General features: G+C 50.0%; 1 long non-coding RNA gene across 1 annotated transcript; it reads right to left on the minus strand.

Moving 5' to 3' along the window:
- Nucleotides 1–811: 811 nt before the first annotated feature.
- LOC115305573 lies at nt 812–4,971 on the minus strand. The gene is made up of 3 exons (XR_003914855.1): nt 4,843–4,971; nt 1,422–1,580; nt 812–984 (listed from the first exon to the last, which is right to left on the minus strand). It is a non-coding gene; the product is annotated as an uncharacterized LOC115305573 (long non-coding RNA).
- Between the last annotated feature and the right edge of the window lie 3,637 nt (nt 4,972–8,608).

An 8,608-nucleotide genomic window follows, 5' to 3' on the forward strand; every position in this document is an offset into this window, starting at 1 on the left:
GCGCGCGCGGGAGGGTGTCTGCCCCCAGCGTCCCCCTCCCCGCGCTGTCTCCTTTGGATCGATGCTCCTGCCTCTTGCTGCTGCTTCCTCTGGTGGCGCGCGCGCGCGCGCGAACACACACACACACACACACACACACACACACACACACACGCCAAGCTCCAGAGTCACACTTGACTGATTCAAGCACTTGCTCGTGTGGAGACACAGACACACATAAGACCAGAGACACACCATGCCACTCACAGCCACCCACCCCCCACAGACACGTACACATCCCAGAGGCCTGGCCTACAGAGCAAGCACCCAGGAGCTTACACTTATTCACCTGTTCTTATCCCTGCTCCCACCTACATGTGACATGTGTACACATGTACATATATAAACAAACACAGCCTTGGCCACCCAAATTCCATCCTTGTAGCCTTGGGCTTGCCTTTGGAGGGTGGAATGTTTGCAGCCCCTTAGTGCTAAACCTCTGAAGGAGCAGAGAGAAAGAACAGCCAGAGGTCAAGGTTTCGGACAGAAGTCGAGAAACGGAAAGGGAAGGAGGTGGGGTGGAAAGGTGGAGGGTTAGGAGGGTGGGGGCGGACAGGATGAGAAAGAGATGGAAGGAGGAGCTGTACTCAGGAATGGAGCAGAATTCTGGGGCATGAGGCTCAGGCTTGGGGGCTACTCCTGTAGCTCTCACTTCTCTCCTCTCCCTCCCTCCCCCTCCTCTCTGAGAGGCCTTGGGCGGCCCTCCCTATCCAATTAACAGAGAAGGAGCAATCAAAGGGAAGTTGTTAATTTGCTGATGCTCATTAGGGGCTCTTAGCATGGAGACTGTTGAGGTCTGATGGTGTCAGATGATGAGGAGGGGGGTGTGGGGGACCAGAATTCTATCTCTAGCAACTCCTTCACTCCACTTGCAGGCTGGCGCAGCTCTTGGAGAAGGAAGGTGAGAGGTGTATTTCCAGGGCTTTAAAAGTGAGAAGAAAGGACCTGTAATGAGAAGAATTGGCACAATGGAAAGAAGTTGCACGAGAAGTTGTGAGGTGTTGGGGGGCAGGGGGCACAAGAGAAACCAGAGAAGGGAGATGAAGGTCCTTAGAGGGAGTGTGGGCTTAGGACCCCAGGAGGGAGAGTGGGATCCATTTACTAAGGGCCTGGTCATGGTGCTACCAAAGAGAAGGGAAGATCCTGGGTTCTGGGCTTGAGTTGGGGAGCTGTCCAGCAGCACCAGACACTGCTGGAGGACTGCCATATCCTTAGGCAGCCACTGGGTGGCAGCACTATTCCGGATACTTAGAATCAACCCCTAGGGGGCATTTGGGAGTGGGAGTTTGGTCTCCAACCGGGACCGGAGGAAGCACAGGGCAGGATTCTTCAGGGGAGGGGAGGACCATCATGGAGCATCTGTAATTCCCCTAACTCCCCACCTTCGCAGGCTGAGTGACACATGGAGCTTCCTCAAATGGCTGCAAATTGCTTCAGTCACCTGAGATGTTATTGAGGGAGCAGCGGGGGTGGAAGGAAGGTGATGAGGTGAGTTGGAGGCTGGCAAGGACTAATCGAGGCCAACGAACAGCCTCAGGAGTCTGAGGGAAGATAAAAGTTGTGAATCAGGTAATCTTGGCTCCAGAACTGGCCCTGTCATTCATTAGAATGGGCTGGTATCTTGACCTCTCTGAGCTCAGTTTCCTCGTCTGTAAAATGGGGATAATATTTAGTTCACAGGAATTTCTGAGGATTACATAAGCTAATGCATGGAAAGTACTTAGCACATTAGCTTGTACCCACTAAATCCCCAATAAGTAACTATTATTATTATTAGCATTAGTGTTTAGATCCTGCTGTAAAAGCACCAGGGCAGCCAAATCAGGGCAGAATCTGAGGGTGGTTCTCAATATCAGCTTCACATTTGAATCACGTGGAGAGCTTTTTAAAGTGATGCTGTGGCTCCACCTTCATCCAATTAAATCAGAATCTCTGGGGGTGGGGTCCAGATTTCCCAACTTTTCAGGATCTCTAATATATAGCAGTCAGTCTTGAGAAACCTGGATCTGGAGAATCCACAGGTCTGACTCAAGGCTTCAGTACTGTTCCTTGTATGACAGCCCAGACTTAGACGTTTTTTATTATGCACAGCCTAGGTGCCTCGTTATTGTTTCATCTTCATTTGAGATGAGATGGATCCCCATACAGACTGCCCATCCTCCCTGCCCTGTACATTTCAGCAACCCTACACTGTGTCATATCCCAGGATTGGCCTTGGGGACATGTGAGGATTGGCATAGTCACTGCCTTCAAAATCTCCCAGTGTCAAAGGAGAGATGAATGTGTTGACAAGTGACGCTAGTGCAAAGGCCAAGAGTGAAGTTGAGGGATGGGCCAGGGCTGCCAGCTTAGAGTAGCAGAGGGGCAGGTCTTACTGATAGGGTTTGTGTTGCAGGGATGAGGAAAAGGTGAAGCTGGCTTTGGCAAGATACAGTTGAGGGATCCAAGGACTGTGATTACTGTCCCACTGCTCCTTTCTGCCTCTCAGGACCCACCTACCTCTTAGGCAGGATGTGACAGATCCTAGCTCCTTCCTCCGCCTCCCTGACCCTTGTCCACACTTCCCTCCTCCCTTGCCCTATAGTCCCTAGGCCTCAGTGCCCGTTCTCCCCTGGGGCTGAGAGAGAAATAAGCCTGGAAATATTCCTTCCTCTACTGGCATGAGACATCTGGCCAGGTCCCATATAGAGCTTTGGCATTGTGCGGACCAGGATTCAAATTCCACCTATGTCACACCAGTGCTGTGTGATTATGGCTAAGTTACTTAACCTGTCTGAGTCTCACTGTTTCCACAAGCCATAAAATCTGGCTAATGCCCACAATGATGAACAAATGTGTGCCTAGCAAACAGTAGGTGCTCCATCAATAGTAGCAAGTATTATTTTCATCTCTGAGAGGCTGATGGGGGCAAATTCCCCATGGACACTTCCTTTGCACATGGCCCCATCTGCTCTAGGTACAGAAGCACCCTCCAGCCTCTCAGAGGCAGGGGTGTGAGGGGGGAGGGCAAAGGGGGAGGCGAGGCCCCCGGGGACTCCCAGGCAGCTCTTCTCTGCTCCCCCATGCATGAAATCACACAAGCCCCAATCTGTCTGCATCCACTTCATCTGCCAGCTCAGCAAATTCAGAGACAATTAAGGAGTTAATTAGCAGGCTGGTGGGAAGGGGCTGTGGACTTGAGGCTGAGGGGACCCATCAATACCCCCGCCCGGGAGTTCCACATTGCCCCTGTTCCCCTCAACTTGCCCTCACTTGCTTTCTCTTTTCTGGTCAGAATGCTCCTCTTAATCCCTCACTCATTTCTCTGCTACTCTTGCCCTTTCCCCTCAACCCTGTGCTATCCTCCTCTCTTCTTCCCTGGTCCCGTCTCTGATCTCTCTCATCCCCCATTTAGCTAGTTCTCCCTTCTCCACCCAAGTCACTGCCTCCTCCATCCTTCGGGTCTCACCCTTCTCATGTTTCCCTCTTATTCCATGCCCTCTTCACTTTCCACCCCTTCTCCCTTTCCAACCTGAACATGGGTCTCAGGGAATGAGTCTTGTTTGCTTGTTCGAGCGAGCGTGGGGCTCCAGGAGCCCGTGGGTTCAAGGCTGCCTGCCAGGCTCTAATTTGGAGGGGTCTCCTCTGGTCCTCACCTTCCCAGCACTTCTCACCCCTGGCTTTCGAGGTGTCTCAGTCTCTTTCCTGTGCCAGTGCCTCTTTTGATGCTCTCTCCCCAAACTGCAACTGCTCCTGCGTTCTCAGGGTCTTGGCAGTTCATCTGCATATCCAGGAGCATGCTGGACCCTTCTTTTTTTCTCCTTTCCTCCCCAGAGAAGGGGGCCAGCAGATGGCCACCTTTCTTCCATCATATACCCCAATTTGTGTGTCATCGTGTCATTCAGGGAGTCACGGATTCAGAAGAAAGGAATGATTAAAGAGAAAGCAGAGATTGAGAGACAGAGAAAGGCAGAGTGCCAGAGAGAGGGGAGAAATTGGGGCCAAGGCAGAGATTAAAAGGGTAGATGTGGTGGAGGGAGGAGGAGAGAAGAGAGATTGAGAAAGTGAAAGGGTGAGGAGAATGGAGTAATAGAGACCACATGATAGGGAAGAGACTACTAAGGTCCCTCCCTGCTTTAAAATTCTGGGTCTTTGAAGAGTGAACAAAAGAGAAACAAAAGACCCACAGAGTGCCTGGGCCTTTTCCTCTTTCAGGAAACTTGCCTGGCTAATCCCTTACCCTAGCAGTGACCTCTGATTCCCTGCTGCACTAGCTGCCTTGGTCTCTGTTTTATGAACTCTGGAGGCCCTCAGACAGGGCTGTCCTCCATCCTCCCCTAGCACCCCCTCCTCAAGGTGAAGTGCTTCAGCAGGGTGGGTAGCAGCTGTCTAGAGCTCCACAGGAGGGAAGGGGGAAGCCCTGTGGACAAGGCAGAACAGGGTGGGGGGGGGGAGGGACAGCTGTGTTCCACCCACACTCAGTAGCTGCATTGGATCCTGGGCACCTTGAGGGCAGGGACTGCATCTCCAGCTGTAGGATGCCAGACTTGGACCTAGCCTGGCACTTAACAGCTGCTCAGTTGTGTTTAGTGAGTTGCATAAATGAGCATCCCGGGGCGGGGGGGCGTAGCTGGGTCTGAGGGTTCCTTGGACTTGGGGACATCTTCCATCCTCTGCATCAGTTGGCCCTGTAGGGCACTTGTGTCTCTGAGTTGCTGCCCACCTACCTAAGCACAGTCCTTCCCTCTCCCTGCCCCTCCCTCCCCCACAAGGAGGACTCTTCTACAGCCCTTGCCTTCCCCCTGGACCCTCCTCCCATCTTACCCAGGCCCCTCAGGAAGGTGCAATTACAGCGCCCAGGGCAGCCTTTGAGCGGAGGAGGCAGCGCCGGTGAATAATTCATGGTGCTGGGAGGCCCTTATCTCCCAGGCCGGCCCCACCCGGGGCCCAGGCGCTGGGCCGCTGTCCCACGGCTCCCCGCTTTATCTCGACGCCCAGCTTGTAATGCAGCCCGCCATATCACAGGCAGAAGGGGAGATTAATTTTCTGGTTTTGCATGGGCGGGGAGGAGGAGGGGGCGTGGGGAGGTGCTGGGGAGCAGAAGCTGGGATCTTTCCGATTTCAGACTCCAGCGGCTTAATCCTCTCCCAGGCCTGTAGGGAAGGGAGGAAGAGGGTGTTGCAAGCCAAATTTCATCATCAGCGGCAGCCCCAACAGAGGGAGGAGGAGGCGAGGGGCAAACAGAAGGGAGAAGCAGGGCGCTGGCGCAGAAAAGGGAGTTGTTTGGAAACAGGGTAAAAGGCAGCCCTCTCAGCCTGGGCTTACAGACTGCTCGGCTCTCAGGAGAAGAGACTCGGGCATGTGGGGTGCACATGTGGGCACATATATGCATACACACAGGAGTTCTAGGCACACTTAGGGAAGTGGCACCAGCACTGGCATCTGCCATACCTCACACAGGGCCTGGCGCAGAAGAGTCCGAAAAAAATCTTGACTGAGGGGTTGAATGTCTGGGAGAATGATAATAAGCTGAGCAGATATAGCTCCACATGCTCCTGGAATTTGGCTCAGCCATTTTTCCATCTGCCCTGTGGGTCCTGGTACACACAGACAGTTGGCTCCTTTAGTTTCCTGTGCTCTATGATCTATGTAGGCCAGTGAGGGTGGGGACACTGGCTTGGGGAGTCTGGAGATCTCTGTTGCTTCTGCTTAGATGAAACAGCCACCCAGAGCTAGAAGAATCTAACACCTGTTAACTGAGCACCTATTACATACCAGGACCTGGGTAAGGCCACCATGTGTTCCCCATGATCATTTAGAAGTCAGTCATATCTTTGAGGAAGGTATGGCCTAACTGGGATGACCAGACACATAAGCAATTGACTGTGACGCATGACAGAATGTGATGCTTGCCAGGAAAGAATTGCTAATAAAGTGCTCCAAGGAGGGAGAGAGCTGAAGATGACCAGGAAACTGTCCTGGAGGATGTAGCATTTGAGATGGGTTTTGAAGGGTGGGTAGGACTTTGGATAGCCATAATGGTATAAGAAGGAGGCAAGGCATTTTAGGAGGAGGAAGAAATGGAAGAAATGACGATGAGGACAAGAGCAAAGCAAAAAGATGGTAACTTTGGTGGGTGAGGGGGAGTAGTGAGGACCAAGGCTGGGAAGCAGGCAGAGGTGAGAACACGAAGGTTCTTGATGTGTGGAGGAGCTTGCATTTGTTTGGGGTCACTGGGGAGCAATCATAGGGTTTTGAGCAGAATCAACGTGATATTGGGGAGGAAAAAGATAGACAACATTACTGAGCTGTTGTATGGTGGGGATTATTCTAAGTGTTATGGAAGGAATTCTCTCAATTAGTCCTTACAGCTACCCTCTGAGTAGGTAATAATATTATCCCATTTTATCGGTGCGAAAATGGGGTCACAGAGGTCTTGGCAGAAGAATGGGAATTAATTGAAGACCATAGAAATCACAGATGGGAAGTTTAGGATGATAAATTCTTTAATGTCTCAGGCACTTTGGGGTATAGAGGGTAATACTCCTTATTTTTTCTACTTTGATGTCCAATTTCTTAGTCTTTATTCAATTATTAAAATTCCCCTAAATATTCTTTTAAGAATGTTTATTTATTTTTGAGATGGGGGGCAGCAAGAGAGGGGGACAGAGGATCTGAAGCAGACTCTGTGCTGATAGCAGAGAGACTAATATGAGACTTGAACTCATGAACTGAACCGTGAGATCATGACCTGAGCTGGAGTCAGACGCTTAACCGACTGAGCCACATAAGCTACCCTCCCCTAAATATTCTCATGCTACTTATACAACCAATAAATCAAAAACTTATGAATTTGGCAAATTATATGTCTCCAAATATTTAAACACTGATTGTAAATGAAATCAATTAAACACTTCATAAAGCAGGTTTTCTTAAAAACTTTCAACATCTTTAAAAGCAGACAAAACAAACAATACTACCATGATTGCCCCCAAAAGCCCATTATGAAAACAATATCATGAATTTAAATTTCTTTGTTGAATATTTCTAGTATTATTTTCTGTATGCTTATTCTTTTTTCTCCCTGATGTAGGATTTTCCTGACTTAAACTAAAGAGTCAAGGTTTACTCGCTCCAGCAGGCTGAGGGGGTCAACGGTGTTGCCTGCAGTTGATCTGGGCCCAGGCACAAAATGTCCTGGCAGGGTGGGGCTTCCAGAGAGATTCTCCTGGACTTCACTATGCAGCCCTTCACCTATTTCATCAGGAACTGTCCTCTTTATGCTCAGACCAATCACAGATTCTGAATTTTTGTGCGTGACCCTAATCTTTTCTCCAGAATGATTCTATTTCTGAGTGCCTTATCTTTATTGTACAGCCCACTGTGTTCTGAGCAGGGCCTGGTCTGGTTCAGCTAAGTCTAAAGCCCTTGGTCAATTGGTTAACTGGAACTACATCCTTCCCTTCTCATCGGCCGCTAAGACCTACACTATTGTCGGCTGGGGCGTTGAAGCAAGGGTCTAAGATGAGGCGTTAAAGTCTTGAATTAAAGTAGTGGCAATGGAAATCAAAAGGAAAGGATGGTTTTTAGAGACTCCATGAAGGCAAAATTGACTTCTATTAAATGGGAGAGAATAGTTTACCTTATGGAATCAAATAAAAATACATGTGAAGGTCCTTTGTGGCCTACACGAACCACTAAATCCTAGTTGTTTTTGCTTTTGTTATTATGTTACCATTATGAGATGGCCAAGGACAAAGCCTTAGGGAGTTCACCTAAATTTAAGGGATGAACAACAGGATGGGAGGGCGGGAGGATGGGAGGAAAGGAGGCTGAAAGAGAAAGAGAAGCAAAAAAAGATTGGTCAAAGAGAACCAGGAGAGAGAGGTGTCATGCAGACTAATGGGGTGGGAGGCATGAGGAGAGTCAGGTGTGTGTTTTCCAGAGGTCCAGGAGTGCTGTGATGAATTGAGACCGATGCATGGGGGGCGTGGCCCAGAGCCGTTCACTCCAGAGGTCCAGGAGAGAAGAGGTAAAGGCTGAATTAGGGTGGGGACAGTATGGGTGTGTAGGGGGGGGAGGAGAAAGGAAACAAAAGAAGTGACTGATGTCTTAGAGACAGAAGCAGCAGATGGGGACTGTCTGGACATGCTGATGAAGGGCCAGATGGGGAAGCTGGCAATTCTAAGGCCATGCATCTGGGGGAGGGGGCCCTGGACAGATACAGGAAAGGAAGGTTGGGGCGGCCCTGGGCCCTACAGTGTAGAGTGAAGATCCCTTACTATGACCAGGTTTCACTATCCTTTGCAAGCAGACACTATTCTGTCAGCCATGTAATCCTTGGCCTTCTAGCCTGGTTATCATCCTCTACTCAACTTCCACTCTTCTCATGGGAATTAGAATCAGGGAACTTCAGAACTGGCAGGGTTTTTAGAGGTCATCTGATCCACCCTCCACCTTCAATTACCTCCATTAAATATTGAACAGAAGTGGCATGATTAGTGAGTGACAAATCTGGGATTAGAATCCTGGTCTCCTCACTCTCAATCTATTTTACCCCTGTCACTCAACCTGATGATTCTACTGCAAG

Source organism: Suricata suricatta, chromosome 10, assembly GCF_006229205.1.
Source record: "Suricata suricatta isolate VVHF042 chromosome 10, meerkat_22Aug2017_6uvM2_HiC, whole genome shotgun sequence".
Lineage (NCBI taxonomy): Eukaryota > Metazoa > Chordata > Mammalia > Carnivora > Herpestidae > Suricata > Suricata suricatta.